This window comes from Tursiops truncatus, chromosome 11 (genome assembly GCF_011762595.2).
Source record: "Tursiops truncatus isolate mTurTru1 chromosome 11, mTurTru1.mat.Y, whole genome shotgun sequence".
In the NCBI taxonomy this organism is placed as follows: Eukaryota; Metazoa; Chordata; class Mammalia; order Artiodactyla; family Delphinidae; genus Tursiops; species Tursiops truncatus.
The window spans coordinates 93,889,929-93,909,555 of NC_047044.1; the positions used below are offsets into that span (position 1 = coordinate 93,889,929).

Consider the following 19,627-nt stretch of genomic DNA (forward strand, 5'->3'; position numbering starts at 1 on the left):
ATGCTCAGTGAAATAAGCCCATCACAAAAAGATTCCGCTTACGTGAGGTACTTAGAGGAGTAAAAATCAGAGAGACAGAGAGTAGAACAGTGGTTGCCAGAGGCTGGGGGAGGGGGGATGGGGACTTACTGTTAAACAGGCAAAGAGTTTCAATTTTATAAGATGAAAAGAGTTCTAGAGAGGGATGGTGGTGATGGTGATGCAGGGGTTACTGGCATGGTTGTGGCTAGCTCACAGGGTACCTTTGTGTGAGTTACAAAAAGGCACCGCCTCCTGTAACACAGGGTTTGGTGAGGGAAGCATGGACTAGACTTCAGCCTCCATCCACTCCCTCTGCATGGTGCCACACAAGTGAGCCCTTCTGTGTAGGGTACAACCTACACAATCAACACAGTGGCCCTGGCTCCTGGGACAGAAAATGGATTATGATTAGGGGGATGGGAGAGGAGCTAATCTCTACTCATGCACAAAAAGATGGGGCAGAGAAGCAGGCAGGATGGAAAAGGTCTCACCTGTGGGGAAGGAAGTCTTCAGTCCTGGAAGAGACTCCATACAGATTTTGTAATTACTGATACAGACGGTCTTGCCTAGCCAACCTGCAGATTTTCCTTCCTGTGGGAGAACATTCTTTAGCAAAGAGGCCAGTATAGTCTCTATTCATTTTACCACAGGCTCCTGGACTGTTCCCCCACTCCACCTCCCCTGCTACTCCACCTCCCCTGCTACTCCACTTCCCCTGCTACTCCACCTCCCCTGCTACTCCACCTCCCCTGCTACTCCACCTCCTCTGATACCCCACTTCCCCTGCTACTCCACCTCCCCTGCTACTCCACCTTCCCTGCTAACACTGCTCCCAATTACACTAAGGTGATCACTAAATCAGATCAACTTTCAGAGATCTCCTTCCTGACCTTGGAGGCTTTTCTGCTCCATTCAAAAATGTCCCTACCTATTAGATGACACCTGTAGCTTCTTTCACAGATGACAGAACCTTTTATTCTAGAATTCATTATGAAAAACGCAATGAAAATGCCTGGTTGACATAGCACATCAGGAAGTTTATTCATACTTCAGTGTTAAGAGTCAGTGAATGAACCAACATAACTGACTGACAAGGAAAAGAAATTAAAGAGCAGATTCCTGGAGGCAAAGAGGGAAGACCTAAAGAGGATGCTATGGGGAGCGAGCTGAACTCTCTCAGCTCTGCAGGCTTGTTCATCTTCAACGATGCTGGACAAAGAGAAGTTGATTATGGGGTTGGTTTTTCTTGTTTATTTTGCTTCTTTGCTTGTGTGTTTTCTTTTGTTTTGCTTTGCTTTTTGTTTTATAACTTAAAACCTTTGAGCCCTATGACACCTCTAAAACTTCCAATGAGCCTTGAAGATTTTATTTTTGTAAACACAAGCACCATTAATATAAAGGAGCTCATTATAAGGTAGTTCATTAATTTTTTTTTAATGTAGAACTTCAACACTGAAAGGAAGGAACCCTTCTTCCCTCGTCTGAACACTAAGTCTGTGTGTGCACATGTGTGTACCCTCATAGGGAGAATACTGCTGATGCATATGTGTCTGTCCTCGTCTTGCCACCTGCGGTCTCTAACTTTGCTTCAACTCACTTCATTTCATTGTTGGAAAGCTCCTTGCCTGTGCATGATGTTCTCACATCTCATAAAACTGAATGGTTAACCAAATACTTGCATCATTCGAAACAAATAATCATGTCCTGTCCTGTTGAATATCTTTTTAAAAGACATTTCATGCCAGCTACTAGGGTAACCCAGCTCTTTTTCCTCTTTTGCTTGGAATTAGTTTATAGCCATAAGGAACGTAGAGATCATCTGGCTGGTGGCTTTCTCAGTGGTTCTCAAACTTTACAGGTTTCTCAGCCAGAGGGCTTGTTACAACACAGACGGCAGAGCCTCAGTAAGTCTGGGATGAGCCCTAAGAATTTCCCCCCTGCTGCTGCTTTGAGAATCAGCCCAAGGCCCTCACTTCACAGCAGGGGAAATTGAGCCTTAGACAACTGCAGGGTTTGGCCCAAAGTGACCCAGCCCATTAGTGGCAGAGCCGGGACCAGCACCAAATTCGCATGCTAATTACACACGTATTCTATTGTTTCTTTTTAAATCTTGGTTCATTTTTCTTTCAAGAAAAACTTTTGCTGAACCCTTAAACATCAACTTCTTTTTTTTTCTTGCAAAGCTTTATTCTTTCAGATAATTGTTTTGATCTCCTGTTAATAATTTCTCAGGAAACCCTGAGAAGCCACCTCTGTTTTTCTTCACACATTTTTTTTTCAGATAGATAAATCCGAAGAAGAAATCTCTTATACATTCGAATTATTTTTTCTGATCATTTGGATTTTGGAGTCTCTGCTTTGGGCAGCCTCCTCTATTCTGTCAGCTGCTGCTTTCCGGGAATGTGAACGTCTCTAGAGGAGCAGATCAATTCGTTGCCTCCTTTGGTCTTTCTCCCCACGTTACCTTATCTCTTCAGGTATACTTCTCTCGTTTGTTTTTATTCCACATAGAATGTCTCTGTTCCTTCACTCCCTCCCATCATTCCCTTTCGACGTCTCTTGAGTTTCAGTTAGTGAGTTTCTAACTTATCCTCTGGCTGACATCATCTTTGTCCCTTCCTCAGACTGTGTGCTTTCTTGCCAAATCTCTTTGGGAAAAACCACGGGGATGGAGAAAGGACTGCACGGAAACATCACCAACATATGTGTTATATTAGAAAAAGTGGTGTGGATGGATGAGTCACTTGGCTTCTCTGGCCTCACTTCCTCAGCTGCAAAAAAACGAACAGGTTGGTCTAACAAGGGCTGCAAATGCAAAACTGCCAGCAGAGTCCAGGCAGGATGTGTGGATGAATTGAAGCAAGGCTGCCGGAAGCTGGGGAGTATGTACAGTGTCCCAAGGGCATAATGGCCGCGAGCTCTAGTCACAGCCGTGGAGAAATGCTGGCTAGCCAGGGTTGCCAGATCTTCCGATTTTTCAAATCTAGATTTTTAAAGAAATAATGTGAACTCTCCTTATTTTAAATGTTGACAACTAATTCTAATTATGAGCCAGATAAAACACATTCCCTTTGTGGGCCAGATTTGGCCCTAGGCTGTCAGTCTGTGACCTTCAGATGAGATGGGATCTTTAAGTTCCTTGCAAGTCTAACATTTCATGACTCTTCAGTAATACATTTTAAAACAAACTAGAGCTCCCTGGGAGATCCCTAAACTGTTTCCTTGCCGTTTGTGTTTGGTTATAAGACTGTTAGTCTCCAAAGTGAACACTCTGGAGTTTGCTGTAAGAGGAAGATACAACGTCTTCCCCTGCCTCTAGCGTAACGTAACCACATGTTTTGCTCCCAGATGCTTAGGCTCAGAATCAGCTGAGTGCACGTGCTCTCCTACGATGCCCGACTATGGTGCGCAGGTTGGTCCTGGGGTAGGCAGCCTCTGTGAAGCAGAGCTCGTGCCTCTGTCACTTTGTCTGGAGGCAAGATTTCAGCACTTACGTATATCCTATGTAATGTACTACTACAGATCAGTCTAACTAGGAGGAAGCTGAACAATCAAAGACTTGAGGTTCAGAAGCCCAGGAAATGAATGGCAGCTAACAGTAAAAAATGGAGACATTGCCTCAAGATGGCAAAGCTGAAGAATATTCACGAGATCCTGCCTTATCCTATTTCACATCTTCTTTAGAGATTGCCTGCAAGGAGAGCCTTTGGTGGGTCCCTGCAGGCCAGCCTTCCCTGGACTGGGACTCGTCTGTCAGAGTTCTTCTCCGTCTTACATCCAAAAACTGGCACGTTTTTCTAGTGAAATCCTGGCTGGCTGGCGTTACTTCTCTTGTCACCCTTGGTCATCCAAGAGTAGGACCCATTATATCTTCCCTGTAGCCGGCCCTTGAGAATCTTCACTTTTTGGTGTTTCAGTGGAACTAACTATGATGCTTTAAATGACCCATAAGATTAGAAAGAAAATAAGGCTCAAGGGCCAATGACATTAACAAGGAGGAAAACCCTTCTTAGCAAGTTAAGAGTTCCTGTGAAACAGTAGCAAAAAGTATTACAGCTTAAGTTAGGAATCCACGCATACAATAGGGAAATATTTCTCAAACTGCAAGTTCTCTATAAGTATCTTTAATTTTTAAATTTTTGATTATATAAACCATATGTAATATGGTTTAAAAAGTATGTTTTGAATCATTTGATAACCTTTTAGCCAAGGACTGGCATGTAGATTCAGGTAATTCATTTATATTTATGATTATATTGTTACCAACTATCATCAGTAACTTCTAATTCAGTATTTCTCAGGCATTTCTTCAAGAAATCTTAAGGCTTTGTGAATTATAAGATGGAAAAATAATTGGTGTATGGGTAAGAATTAGGCCTTGGAATGAGGCATGTCTAGGTGTTATGTAACTCAGCAGGTGTTTACCATGTTGTGTGCAGAAGGTTAGGGAGGTTAAACACCTGCTGAGTTAAAATATGCTTGAAAAGTACTCAACACAGTGCCTGGCCTATAGAACCAATTTAAAAAAAAAAGCAGACTACTACTATATGGTTATTATTACCATTGCTAGCTACTTAAAAATTTTTTACCATCTATTCTTGCTCTTGATTTGATTTTCATCATAGATGTTTCATCTAATATTTCAAAATAACACACAGGCACAGACTTAGAAAACAAGGTTGTGGATAGTGATATGTTATGATCTGAGGAACCCTCTGATGAACTCCTTAATTATATTATCTTCTGTCTATCTATCTATCTATCTATCTATCTATCTATCTATCTATCTCATTCCGGGTGAAAAAAAATCTTCCATCAATTCTCTCCTCTCACAAAGCCTAGCTTTTTAAAATTTTAAATTTTAAAATTCAATTATTTAAGCTACACTAAAGAAACAAACAGGGCTTCCCTGGTGGCGCAGTGGTTGAGAGTCCGCCTGCCGATGCAGGGAACACGGGTTCGTGCCCCGGTCCGGGAAGATCCCACATGCCCCGGAGCGGCTGGGCCCGTGAGCCATGGCCGCTGAGCCTGCGCGTCCAGAGCCTGTGCTCCGCAATGGGAGAGGCCACAACAGTGAGAGGCCCGCATACCACAAAAAACAAAAACAAAAAAACCCCCAAACAGTTCATTCATTTCTCCCAAGCCTCTGGCAACCACTGATCTGGATCTATGTGTTTAGTGTGGTTTCTTTGTTTTTATTTATTTTATTTATTTTTTGGCCGTGCCACACGGCATGCAGGGATCTTAGTTCCCCGACCACGGATTGAACTCATGCCCCTTGCAGTGGAAGCACAGAGTCTTAACCACTGGAACGCCACGGAAGTCCCTGCTTCTGTTTTTATATTCCACATGTAAGAGATATCAAATGGTATTTGTCTTCTCTATCTGACTTATTTCACTTAGCATAATGCCCTTGAGGTTCATCCATATTGTTGCAAATAGCAAAATTCCATTTTTTATGGCTGAAAAATATTCCATTGTACATATACCACAACTTCTTTATCCATCAGTGGACCCTTAGGTTATTTCCATATCTTGGCTATTACAAATAATGCTGCAAAGAACATGGGGGTGCATATATCTTTTTGAGTCAGTGTTTTTGTTTTCTTCAAATAAATACCCAGAAGGATCATATGGCAGTTCTATTTTTAATTTTTTGAGGAACCTCCATACTGTTTTCCATAGTGGCTGCACCAATTTACATTCCCACCAACACTGCACAAGGGGTTCCTTTTGTCCAGATCCTCACCAACACTTGTTATTTCTTGTCTTTCTGATAGCAGCCATTCTAACAGGTGTGAGGTGATATCTCACTGTGGTTTTGATTTGCATTTCCCTGAAGATTAATGATGTTGAGCATCTTTTCATGTACCTATTGGCTGTTTCTATGTCTTCTTTGGAAAAATGTCTACTCTGCCCATTTTTTAATCAAATTGTTTATTTTTTAGCTATTGAATTGTATGAATTCTATATATATTTTGGATAGTAATCCCTTATTAAATATATGATTTGCAAATATTTTCTCCCACTCAGCAGGCTGCCTTTTCACTTTGTTGATGGTTTCCTTTGCTGTGCAGAAGATTTTTAGTTTGATGTAGCCCAACTTATTCATTTTTGTTTTTATTGCCTTTGCTTTTGTTGTCAGATTCAAAAAATTACCACAAAACCTATGCTAAGGAGATTACAACCTATGTTTTCTTCTAGGAGTTTTATGGTTTCAGGTCTTACATTCAAGCCTTTAATCCTTTTTGAGCTAATTTTTGTGTATAGTTTAAGATAGTAGTCCAGTTTCATTATTTTGCATATGACTGTCCAGTTTTCCCAATACTATCTATTGAAAAGACTGTCCTTTCCCCATTGTATATTCTTAGTTCCTTCATTTCAAATTAATTAACCATATATGTGTGGGTTTATTTATGGGCTCTCTATTCTGGTGCATTGATCTATGTGTCTGTTTTTACACCATTACCATACTGTTTGAATTACTACAGCTTTGTAATATAGTTTGAAATCAGGGCATGTGATGCCTCCAGCTTTGTTCTTCTTTCTCAAGATTGTTTTGGTATTTGGGGTCTTTTGTGGTTCCATACAAATTTTAGGATTATTTAATCTATTTATGTGAAAAATACCATTGGAATTTTCATAGGGATTGCACTGAGTCTGTATATTGCTTTGGGTAGTATGGACATTTTAAGAATATTAATTCTTCCAATCCATGAACACAGATTTCATTAATTTTTGTCTCCGTCAAAGTCTTTTATTAATGTCTTGTAGTTTTCAATATAAGGTCTTTCACCTCCTTGGTAGCTTTATTCCTAAGTATTTTATTCTTTTTGATGCAATTGTAAATGGGATTTTTTTCTTAATTTCTCCTCCTGATAGTTTGTTATTAGTGTATAGAAATGCAACAGATTTTTATGTATTGATTTTTGTATCCTGCAACTTTACTGAATTTGTTTATTATTTCTAACAGTCTTTTAATGGAGTCTTTAGGGTTTTCTATATACAATATGTCATCTGTAAATAATGAGTTTTATTTCTCCCTTTCCAGTTAGATGCCTTTTATTTCTTTTGATTGCCTAATTGCTGTGGCTAGGAATTCCAATACTATGCTGAATAAAAGGGGTGAGTGGGCATCCTTTTCTTGTTCCTGATCTTAGGGGAAAAGCTTTTCAGCTTTTCACCATTGAGTATGATGTTAGCTGTGGGTCTGTTATATATGGCCTTATTATGCTGAGGTATGTTCCCTCTATACCTACTTTGCTGAGAGGTTTTATAAGCGGTTGTTGAATTTTGTCAAATTCTGCAAATTTTTCTGCATGTATTGAGATGATCATACGATTTTTATTCTTCTTTTTGTTAATGTGGTGTATCACACTGACTGATTTTTGGATGCTGAACCATCCTTTCATCCCTGGAATAAATCCCACGTGATTATAGTGTATGATCCTTTTAATGTACTGTTGAATTCAGAATTTGGTGTGCTAATATTTTGTTGAGGATTTTTGCATTTATGTTCATTGGGGATTTTGGACTGTAATTTTTTTTTTTTTTTTTTGGTGGCATCCTTGTCTGATTTTGGTACCAGGGTAATGCTGACCTCATCAAATGAGTTTTGAAGAGTTCCATCCTCTTTTATTTCGGGGAAGAATTATGATATTAATTCTTCTTCAAGTGTTTGGTAGAATTTACAGTGAAGCCATCTGGTCCTGGACTTTTGTTTCTTGGAAGGTTTTTGGTTACTGATTCAATCTCCTTACTAATAATCAGTCTGTTCAGATTTTCTATTTCATCATGATTCAGTCTTGGTAGGTTTTATGCTACCAGGAATTTATCCATTTCTTCTAGGTTGTCTAATTTGTTGGCATATAACTGTTGATAGTAGTCTCTTATCATCCTTTGTATTTCTGTGGTATTAGTTGCAGTAACCTCTTTCATTTCTGACTGTATTTGAATCCTCTCTCTCTTTCCTTCTTGGTGGGCCTAGATAAAGTTTTGTTAATTTTGTTTATCTTTACAAAGAACCAGTTCTTAGTTTCACTGATCTTTTCTGTTGTCTTTTTAGTCTCTACTTTCTTTATTTCAGCTCTAATCTTTGTTATTTCCTTCCTTTATTAACTTCGGGTTTCATTTGTTCTTTTTCTAGTTCCTTGAGGTGTACAGCTATTTATTTGAGACTTTTTTGTTTCTTGAGGTAGGTATTTTTTCGCTATACTTTCCTCTTAGAACTGCCTTTGCTGCAGTCCATACATTTTGGTGTGTTACATTTCAATTTTCATATGTCTCAAGGTATATTTTGATTTTTCTTTTGATTTTTTTCTCTGACTCATTGGTTGCTCAACAGCATGTTGTTTAATCTTCACATATTTGTGAATTTTCCAGTTTTTATTGTGTAACTGATTTCTAGTTTCATACAACTGTTGTTTGGAAAAGATGCTTGATGTGGTCTTGATCCTCTTAAATTTATTAAGACTTGTTACATGGCCTAACATATGGTCTATCTTGGAAAATGTTTCATGTACACTTGAGAAGAATGTGTATTATGTTGCTTTTGGGTGGAATGTTCTGTAAATATCTGTTAAGTCCATCTGGTCTAATGTGTTCTTTAAGGCCAATATTTCCTTGTTGATTTTCTTCCTGGATGATCTGTCCATTGATGTCAAGTAGGGTATTAACGTCCCCTACTATTATTGTGTTACTGTTTCTCCCTTTAGGTCTGTTAATATTTGCTTTATATATTTAGGTGCTCCCATGCTGGGAGCATAAATATTTACAAACGTTATATCTTCTTGTTGGATTAATCCCTTTATCATTATGTAATGCACTTGTCTCTTATTACAGTCTTTGTTTTAAAGTGTATTTTGTCTGATATAAGTATCACTACTCCAGTTTTCTTTTGGTTTCCTTTCGCATGGAATATCTTTTTCCATCTCTTCATTTTCAGTCTGTGTGTGCCCATAGATAATTCATCTAATATTTCAAAATAAGACACAGGCACAGACTTAGAAGACAGAGTTGGTGGTTAGTGATATGTTATGATCTGAGGCACCCTGTGAGGAACTCCTTAATATTAGCATTTAAATCTCTCCCCTGCTAACAAACTTCTATTATTCAAGATTGAATCTTCATCTTCTTGTATCAGAAAAAAACTAGCTGTTTATCAAAATTTGTGCTTGCCCTTCAGAGAATTTGAGTTGTCACTGGAAGCAGCTACCCAGACAAAGACTATATTTCCCCTTTCCTCCTGCACCTGGCATGGTCTTCCTTCTCATGTTAACTGGTGGAATGTGAGCAGAAGTTATGTGTGGCATTTTCAGGTCATGATTTAAGAAGTAGGTGCGCTTTATCATCTCCTTCCACCAGATGAATTCATTTGAAGATGAGGCCTTAGGAGAAGACTGAACCACAAGATTGAAGGAGACTGGATCCTTGAATTACAGCATGGAGGAAAGGGACCCACCAACTGGGAACACTTACTGTAGGTGGTCAAATGAATGAGAAATAAACCTCTATTATGTTTATGCCACATATTCTGGGGTCTATTATTTATTGCCCCTAACATTACCCTAATTAACATAGGAATTGGCACTTTAAAGGAGGTGCTATAACAAAAACCTAAAGTAAGTATATCTGGCTGAACATGTGGGCAGCAGACAGCAAAGAAACAGATGTTCAGTACTGGAAAGATGGAGACCCATGTTATGCATTGGCCAAGCATTTTTAAAACTATGTCTACGATAACTTCCAAAGCAGAATCCATTACTGCCAGGAACCCATGACTGCTGTACATTCCTGATTCTTCTCTCTTTTCTTTTTTTTTTTTAACATTTTTTTGGAGTATAATTGCTTTAATAGAAGTTTTTATTATGATTATCTTGTCTCTGTTTTACCATCATATAATGAGAAGTACAGATAACTTCTCTATAGGTTTGTTTATTACCATGTGAGAAGAGCTTTAGATGGGAAGATTTCATGCCACCCAAAGATGCTGGACTTCGACTGGTTTACTCGGACTGGACTGGACTGTACTTGTTCTTGGAGTAAGAAAAGATGGGTGTGCATGAATACTTGGCGGAAAGAACGGCAGACCAAGGAAGGACCAAAATATGCGCTCCCTCTTCCATATTCTAGACTGAATCTCATCTAACCTAAGATTTCACTGGTCATCAAATACCCAATTTTATGTACCGCTAAGATATAAAAAATGCTTCCAACTGAATAAGAATTTACACTGAATACTTGCTCTTGATTGAACGCTGCACTCCTATCAAAGAGATGTTCAAGTGTGAAAAAAAATGTGTAGATTAGGAGTGATGAAAAATAATATTTTTGAGAAGTGACTGTCCTATTTGAGACAACATTTCCTAATCTTCTTTGCATCCTGCTGTTGCCTTGAGACTAGTTCTCACCAATAAAGTATAAGTGGGAGTGAGATATGTCACTCTGGGCCAGACTCTTTAAGATGTGGGTACCTTGTCCGTACCCTTTTCCCTTCCATAGCTGAAAGCAGATGACAGTGGGATCTAGGAGAAGGCAAAGTCAAAAGGTGGGTGGCAGGGGTGGGGGAGACTGGTTTCCTGAATCAAATGGGAGAAAGCCACCACCATCAGGAACACCCATACCGGCTTGGGCTGTGAGAGAGAAATCAGCTTCAATTTTGTTTAAGGTATGTATTTTCTGCTTTTGTTTGTTACTGCCATTAATATACTCCTAATTAACACACTCTTTTGCCTGGGTTGTTGTAAGGATTAAAGAAATTATTATACGTAAAGCTCTTAGAAGAGTGTCTGGCATATAAAAAGCGCTAAATGGATGTCAACTATTATTTAGAATGCTCTTTAAAAATGCAAGTAGCCTTGGAGGGGTGATCAACTTTTACCTTTGGAAGTTAGAAAGTTGTAGTAGAAAACTACTTGAGTCAATTAATCCAAGCTCTGTCACTTTAGAGATAAGTAAATGAAGTCACTGAGAAGATGAATGGCTTGCTCTGAAGTTATTTTATTAGTCATAAGTACTTTCGTATGAATTAGTTGTGTTTCAGCCAAGAAAGAGCAGGCTGAAATTGGAATGAGACGGTGGATGGGGAGTAAGACTGCAGATGCTTTTGGAGTTGGGTTATTACTTGTGAGGAAAAGCCTGGGATTGAGGCTTTTGGCGGCCACAGCAAGTAATAATGGGCTACTTGGTGACCAGGTTGGAAGAGTCAAGGAAGATCTAAACAGTAACATTTTTCATCTCATTACTAAATATAATGATTCATCCAAAGTTGCTTAGTAAAACACAATAAATATCTTTTGGATACATTTTAGCACAAAGTCCCTTTCTTTGGAAATGACCCCCCAGAAAAGCCTCTGTGGAAGAGGTGGCGCCTAGGTGGCCATGTTGATGCAATGTGTCCTGGTTCCTCTTCTTCCATGGCAGATTGGAACAGGGCTGTATGTACACCTCACCCAAACTGAGACAATCAGCAGCTTCTCCGGAACCAATGTGGAATTGGCTCTCTGAGAGTCTGTGTTAGCTGAGGGGAGCCTATCTGTTATGTAGCATCATGCTTGGGGTTAGTTTTATGACCTACAAAAAGCCATGTGCAGGCGAATATCACAGAAAAACAGAAATATTGAGTAAGTGAAGGGATCTGGTCTGCAAAGATAAGAATGGGGGCAGATATTCAGAAAAAAAGCAAAGAATAGCAGCCGTGGGGCTCCAGGATTTACAGAGCATGACTCCCAGGCTGACAGTTTACCAGTTCTCATCCTCAGCTCCCAAGAGCTGGAATGAGTGGTGTTTACATGAATTCTCTCTGTCCTTAAAAATAAACCCACTTAAAAAAAAATCTGAGCTGAGTTGTTTCTGTTCTTTCAGTCAAGGAAATTGGTAATAACATAGTCAATAACTAAATCAATTAAAAATCTCCTAACCATACTTGATTACTCATTGTCAAGTAGCAACAATAAAAGTTCACCTCTGCCGAGAAGGGAGGGTTATAAAAGCCACTGCTACTACAACAACTGTGTCCTCCAAGTTCTACTTCTAAGGGTCTAGATTAGATGCTCTTCTGAATAGTCTCCTAGAGATCATCTTAGTAATGATTTGAGTTGATGGGATCAAAATTTTCATATTTCTACCACAACAGATCAAATAAACCAAATTTTTAGATGTTAATCTTCTCAGAATTTTTGGAAGGCAGGGGATTTTTCTTCTTAACAATAATAGTACATTTTCATTGTCGAAGATTTTGATACTGTAAATAGTTCAAAAAATTCTAAAAATTACAGTTTTACTATTAATAGACAACCATCAGTAATTTTTAGGATGAAATCCCAACAAAAATGAAAATGTAATCATATCAGTATCTTGGATTATCCTCAAGAATTCATGTAATTTTACTGGTTATATCTTTTCATGTGTTCATAGACTTTTTTCCCAAAGAGTTCCCCAAGGATCAGAATTTGAATCACTGAGAAGTACTTTTGGCATCAGACTTCTTTATTTTTTCTGATGAACAATAAATGCATTTACTTTATTCAGTTCCTTTTTTCTTTAGGAAATGAAAAGAAATCATCTAATTGAGATATCCTGTGTGTCATAGAGGCAAGGAGATTTAAACCATGCCCCTAGGCCTTTATATTCCCTCACCTGCTTTTTATCAACAATTTAATGGAAGCATGTTTTTTACTTCCTAGCTGTCCACTTGTGTTTCCTGTAAAAACACCAAATCTAAAATGACTTTAATTCCAGAAGGGTCTGCCTGGCAGCTCTAGAATCATGATCTGTCTTTTTCTCCTTATTTTGGGGTTTCATTGGGCTCACCTCTGTTCATTTTCTAATATCAGATATTTTATTTTATTCCCTCCTTGGGCTAACATTCATTATCTTTGCTCCTCTTGTTTTCCCTTGTTAGATCTAATTGACCCTCTCGTTTTATTTACCATATTTAAAAATGAATTATCCTGATCCCATGTTACTTATTTCTCACACCAAGGATTTATCGTCTTAGTAAAACCCTAGTCTTTTAACATCGGAGTAGGAATATAGCTAAGAGTTTTAGAGGTGTTTTGCTTTCTTTCACACATATGATTTTTGCCAGTAGCCAAATTTATCTCTATTTTCCACTAATAAAGGAGATATTGTTGGAATGCTAAATTTTCTAAAATCTGGTAACTCTCCACTATGGTTTTGAGTTCTTTCCACTTTTTTAATTCCAAACTTTTTTGGAGGGGCCATTTTAGGAGGATACCATTCTCTTGATTGGCCACCAAGGGCTTGTGTTCCCATTCTGCGTAATCATTATCATCTTTTTTAACCAGAGAACACTCATACTTTACTTGTTATGTGAAGATTTAGCTAAAGTTTTTTTGCGGGGACTGGAGGATTATCTACTTAATCTGATTACCCTTGAACGGCAAGTATCATCACTGAATTTCAGAACTTTCAGTTATTCTCAGCATCTGGAAAAGGTGGAATATACAAAAGTCCTTCAATATTCATACTCATTAAGTTAACAAATATTTATGGAATTTGTACTATGTGCTGGGCACTATTGCCCCATGAATAGGAGGGACATGACCCCTGCTCTCAAGGACATCATGGTCTAGGAGGGAAGATAAACACGTATTGCAATACATGGTGTTGGCACCTGTGATTGGGGTAAGCACAGTGTTAGAGAACAGACCAGGTGGGCAATGACAGAGAGAGGATACGTGAGCTGAGACTTGAAGGACGAGGAGAGGTGAGCAGAGGGAAGACTATTTTAGAAAGAGAAAAGACCTGAAAAAAAATTTAGAGGCATGAGAAGGGACACTGGGGAACTCCAAGAACTTGATGTAACTGGTGATGGTGTGTGTGCCTTGGGGGTGTGGATGGTATTGGGAAAGGGGGGGAAGATGTGGTCAGATTATGAATGGCTTGTGTGCCATGCTGAAGGGTACATGTTAGCCTGGAGAAGCTGAGCCCCTGAAGGATTTTAGACAGACATACAATGATCAGAATTGTAATTTAGAAGGAGTGCTCTACCGCATAGCACAGGGAGATCAGCTCGGTGCTTTGTGACCACCTAGAGGGGTGGGAGACGGAGGGTGGGAGGGAGACGCAAGAGGGAGGAGATACGGGGATATATGTATACGTACAGCTGATTCACTTTGTTACAAAGCAGAAACTAACACAACACTGTAAAGCAATTATACTCCAATAAAGATGTTAAAAAATATAAATAAATAAATAAAAGGAGTGCTCTAGCAGTGGGGGCCACTGAGAGGGCTCAGAAGATCCTCTTTCACATGTATAGAGAGTGTTTCTCTCAAGAGCTGGGCCTAGCGTCTGTGAAGGTCAGAGGGGTTGGGACTATCAACCAACACCAGAACATTTACCCCTTTTTCTTCTTTCCTTCCTTTTCTTCTTTCCTCTCCTTCTTCCTACCCCTTCAGCCTCCTCCTTCTCTCAAACATTCTCTTAAGAAGCTCTTAAAACTTAAACAGTTCATGGGACATCTTTAAAAAATATCAGTGAAAACTTTCCAATTTAGTTGTAAATGTCTTCTTTTTCTCTGTGGTCGACGCTAAATTACTTACTGGTTGAATTTCCTTTCATGCATGCTCAGATCTCCTGCTTTCCCTTTGTTACCTATAATTCTTTATCACTATCCATCATCACCTTCAATGTGGTGGTGGGGCGGGGAAACAGAAATTCAAGGAAATTGATTTTACTATTGACTTGTGGTTCTTGTAGAGAGTTTATTAGTAGAATATGAAAGCTTCTGGTGACTTTAATGTTTTTCATAATGTTTTTTAAATTGTAGGTTGTGACCCATGTGTAGGTCATGAAATCAATTTAATGGGTCATAACATGCATTTAAAAAAAAAAGAAACAATGGGCTTCCCTGGTGGCGCAGTGGTTGAGAGTCCGCCTGCCAACGCAGGGGACACAGGTTCGTGCCCCGGTGCGGGAGGATCCCACATGCCGCGGAGCGGCTGGGCCCGTGAGCCATGGCCGCTGAGCCTGCGCGTCCGGAGTCTGTGCTCTGCAATGGGAGAGGCCACAATAGTGAGAGGCCCGCGTACAGCAAAAAAAAAAAAAAAAAACAAAACCAAAAACCAAAAAAAGAAACAGGACCTAATCTAACAGAATAGAAAATATCAGAGTGCCTTGAATATACTAAGGGTCAATATTGTTTTATGAAACTTTAGTTTCACTTATAGGCATACATGTTTATTCATATAGATAGTATAAAATATGTCTTACTATGGGTGGTAATCAAAAAAGATTAAATTTTAAAAATAAAAAACCGTCAAAAAAGTTTGAAAAACACTGCCCAACATCAACTTCTTTTTTCCACTCTGAAGTTCAAAAAAATTGAGAACCATAGAAGGTGATTGGTCCAAGTCCAAGAATCAGTAGCAAATGCAAAATCTGAACTCAGGTCTCCTAACAGTCAGATGTTCTTTGAACAAAAGTTGATTAATTGCCTAACATAAGGACTGGAGAGCATGGATTTCATTTACTTGATTTATCCTTGAGACCACACTGTGAAATGATCAAATGTCATAATGCTTCGTTATCTTAGTATTTATGAGAAAACACATCATGTTGCTCTTTTACTTTGCATCATACACTGAGCACTCGACTTTGACAGATTGTCAGTTTGTGCCTTTATTATTCTTAAAAATTTTTTTTGTGGACGACTTTGATACATATTCATCCTTATGTTTTGAATAAAGATAATCCAGTTCTTTTTGTTTTTCAGTTGAATGGCCGAATGATTATTTTGGTACTTTCTTTCATAGTCCTTAATCATCTTTTTTTTTCTTTTTTTTGCAGTATGCGGGCCCCTCACCGCTGCGGCCTCTCCCGCTGCGGAGCACAGGCTCCGGACGCGCAGGCTCAGCGGCCATGGCTCACGGGCCCAGCCGCTCCGCGGCATGTGGGACCCTCCCGGACCAGGGCACGAACCCGCGTCCCCTGCATCGGCAGGCGGACACCCAACCACTGCGCCACCAGGGAAGCCCTCCTTAACCATCTTGAAAAACAAACATTCCAGAATATTTAGAGGTGTTTCTCCTGAAATCAGGGAAATATTAGGTGCACCTCGGGACTCCTCCAGCCTTATAGTTCTATTGCTTTTACCTTTGTGATCAGTCTTTATGGATTTCCTCTTCCTTTTTCCAAGAAATTAAACTTTTCTTTTTTCTTTGCACAGTATTTGACTTAATTTCAGGGAGGCATTGAGGCACAGCAAAGAATACAGGGTAGGGAATTGAGAGACCCGAGTCCCACTCCTTTTTGTCACCTAACTGATTGTTTGAACTTCATCAGGTCCCATAACATTTGGGGGCCTTGATTTCTTCATTTGAAAAACAGGAAGTGTGTCTAGATTATCTATAGTTGTTGTAATCAATTAGTGTTTCCTAACCACGTGGAGGTTACGGATTCATTTCCAAATATGAGAGAAACCATTGCCTAGAAATTTGCGCTTGAATATAGAGAAATGTGTTTTTGTGTAAAATTGTGTAGGATTCCTGGATTTTTGTAACCCATTTATAGGTTCACAGCTTCAAAAATCTTTACATAACTTCTTCTATGTCATACAATGTACCAGATTCTCTACATTTCCTTTCTTGAACTTCCTAAGGAATTCCTGATTTTGCTTCCTTCCTGCTTCCTTAATGATGTTCTCCATAGTACAAGGACTCCTAGAGCTGGAAAGCAATTTGAGCAAGCTACATCATCCATCTCATTTCCTTCTTGTCTATTACCTTCACTTATCAGTACTTCTCATTTGTCCATTTAGAAACTCAAATAGTGTTTTTACTTTGAATAATGACATGGACAATAGCCCCTTAAAATCCATTTCTCATGTAGGGACCCTTTATTCATTCATTCTACAATATTTACCGAGCATCTCCTTGGGTCAGGCACTGTGTTCCATGTTGAGGATATAATGGTGGGTAAGATAGACACTGCCCTTTCCTCAAGAGGCTTACTGGAGAGACTGACAAAAAAGAAGTTACCAAAGAGTTTAATAAGATTACTTCAAGCTCAATGAAATGGATGGATTTTGAGGCCAGGCTGCCAGAGCTTGAATCCCATGTTTATTACTTACTATCTGTATATGTCAGCCACTTCCTGTGAACTACTTCAGATACCCTGGCCTCACTCATCTCCAGGGTCTTTGGCTATGAGGGGAAAACACTTTTTTCTCCCTCTACCTTCCTATGTTCACTGGCTGGGCTCTCCAATTAAACTAATAAGAAACAGTTTAGAAAGAGAGAAGAAAAAAAACCCAACCAAACAGATATGGTTATATACACAGACATAGAGATTTACAAGGAAAAGAAAACTCAAGGAGACAGCCAGATTGAGGCTTATATACCCATCTTCAGCTAAACAAAAGACAAGAGTCTGGGCCTCTGGGTGGAGAAGGTGTGTTAAGGAAAGGGGAGGGAGGAACCATAGGTAAATAAGGGTTGTCTCGCTATGCAGATAAGTCTCTTGGGTGATAAGAGTTGTCTCTGGTGTAGCTCTTTCTCTGGTAAGAGACATAAGTAGAAATTGCCTTTTTAAATGTAAATTTCCTGCACAAAAGGGGAAATTTTACTCTATTTTTAGGCAGTTAGGGGGAGGTAAAGAGCTTTTCCTGCAACTGCTGATTCTCAATTGCCTTTAGCTCAAAAGAATTCATATGCCAAAGAGGCACATTTTGGTACCCTTCATTCTGCCCTTTAAAAATTCTTCCCCCACCCCAGGAAAAGGCATTTCTGTTAAAACAAAACAAAACAAAACAAACAAAAACCCAAAGGTTCATGGGTGGAGCAAATGATAAACCCAGTTTTGAGGACCAGAGGAAAAGTCAGTCAAAAAGGTTTCTAGATGTTGGACTCAAAGCATATTTAGATGGTGGAGAGAGGATGGCTGTGACAATCTAACTTCCAATTTCCTGATTTTCAGTTTGAATGTCTTTGGTGATGGCATGTATATCAGTGTCACAGTCATGGTTATTCTTCAGAGCAAAGCACGGAAGCACCTGGCATTAGTTTGTAGAGCCCTTTTAGATAGCCCTAATGAGAACAGGGCAAGTCAGGTTTTAGTTCTCAGTGGTGCCAAGTCAGAAAGGTGAGAGAAAAACTAGAAATGTTAATTACTGACAAAATGTACAAAACAACCCACAAGGATGTGCTGTATTTTTTCACTGAAACAGAACTTCTCCCTCTCTCATCACTGCAATTTCTATCAAAGGTAATCAAAGTAAGACTAATTTGCAAAAAAAATCGAGTCTCATTGAACTTGGCCTGATTATTTACATAAGTGTATCAAGAATAAGTAACTGACCACTGAGGCTCTTTTAAGTCTGCTTTGCTGGAATTTTAAATCAGGGAACTCAGATTCGATTTTTCAAAGCCTCTTTGAGGATAGGAAGCCAAGCCAGAACTTACCATCAGTCTTCAACTGCAGCACCTGTAGATTTGGGTGAATTCCTCCTTTCTCAGGGTTCCCAATATATTTTAAGGCTCCTGGGCCTTCCAGGAAGCAATGTTCCTTACCTGTAAGACCAGGAAGCCTGTAAGGCAGGTATCAGATGGGTATTCCAAGAGGGCTTTATAAGCATTGGCTCTATACAGTGAACCTTAGTTCTCAAATACGCCATTCTAGTCAAAGCCTTGGTAATATAACCAATATTTCAAACTGTGTCCTGTTAACAAGGACAACAGATTCTTTTTTTTTTTTTTTTTTTTGCCCCTTGGCATGTGGGATCTTAGTTCCCCAACCAGGGATCAAATCTGTGCCCCCTGCAGTGGAAGCACAGAGTCCTAACCACTGGACAGCCAGGGAATTCCCAGGACAACAGATTCTTATTGAACATATGCAAATAATTATATTACCATGAAAACAAGAATATTCAATAAAAGCTTCCAAATTCTAGAGGGATCAGGTAGGGAGAAAAAGTAAATATTTCATCTTTATTCACAAAAGTATACTTTAATATATTTCTGTAAGGTATAGATAGCTTAAAAGAAAAGAGAAAAAGGATTCCTTAAATCTGAAAAATGAAACATTAAAGAACCAGTGATGTTTCAACCCAAAAGGCCAGAAAAATTATAATCATCCTTATCAGTTCATTCAGTCCCAGGAAATTAATTCTTGTTTTGCTTGATTTAGGGTTAGCAATTTTATACATTCATCAGGTTCTTTGTTGGACTGCACCCCACAGGCCTACAAGAACTGCACTTGCCCAGCTTTAAGACCAAAGAAAGAGGACTTCTCTGGTGGCGCAGTGGTTAAGAATCTGCCTGCCAATTCAGGGGATGTGGGTTTGAGCCCTGGTTTGGGAAGATCCCACATGTCGTGGAGCAACTAAGCCCATTTGCCACAACTACTGAGCCTGCACTCTAGAGCCCCTGAGCCACAAGAACTGAGCCCAAGTGCCACAACTACTGAAGCCCACGTGCCTAGAGCCTGTGCTCCACAACAAGAGAAGCCACCGCAATGAGAAGCCCAGGCACCGCAACGAAGAGTAGCCCCCGCTCGCCTAGAGAAAGCCTATGCGCAGCAACGAAGACCCAACGCAGCCAAAAAAAAATGAATAAAATTAAAAAATGAATAAATAAATAAATAA

At 39.3% G+C, this 19,627-nt stretch overlaps 1 long non-coding RNA gene across 1 annotated transcript; it reads right to left on the bottom strand.

Annotated features, from left to right (window-relative positions):
• Window positions 1–395: 395 nt before the first annotated feature.
• On the bottom strand, window positions 396–18,531 carry LOC109550444 (uncharacterized). Its single transcript, XR_002176971.3, has 3 exons — window positions 18,447–18,531; window positions 513–612; window positions 396–406 (listed from the first exon to the last, which is right to left on the bottom strand). It is a non-coding gene; the product is annotated as an uncharacterized lncRNA (long non-coding RNA).
• Window positions 18,532–19,627: the final 1,096 nt, after the last annotated feature.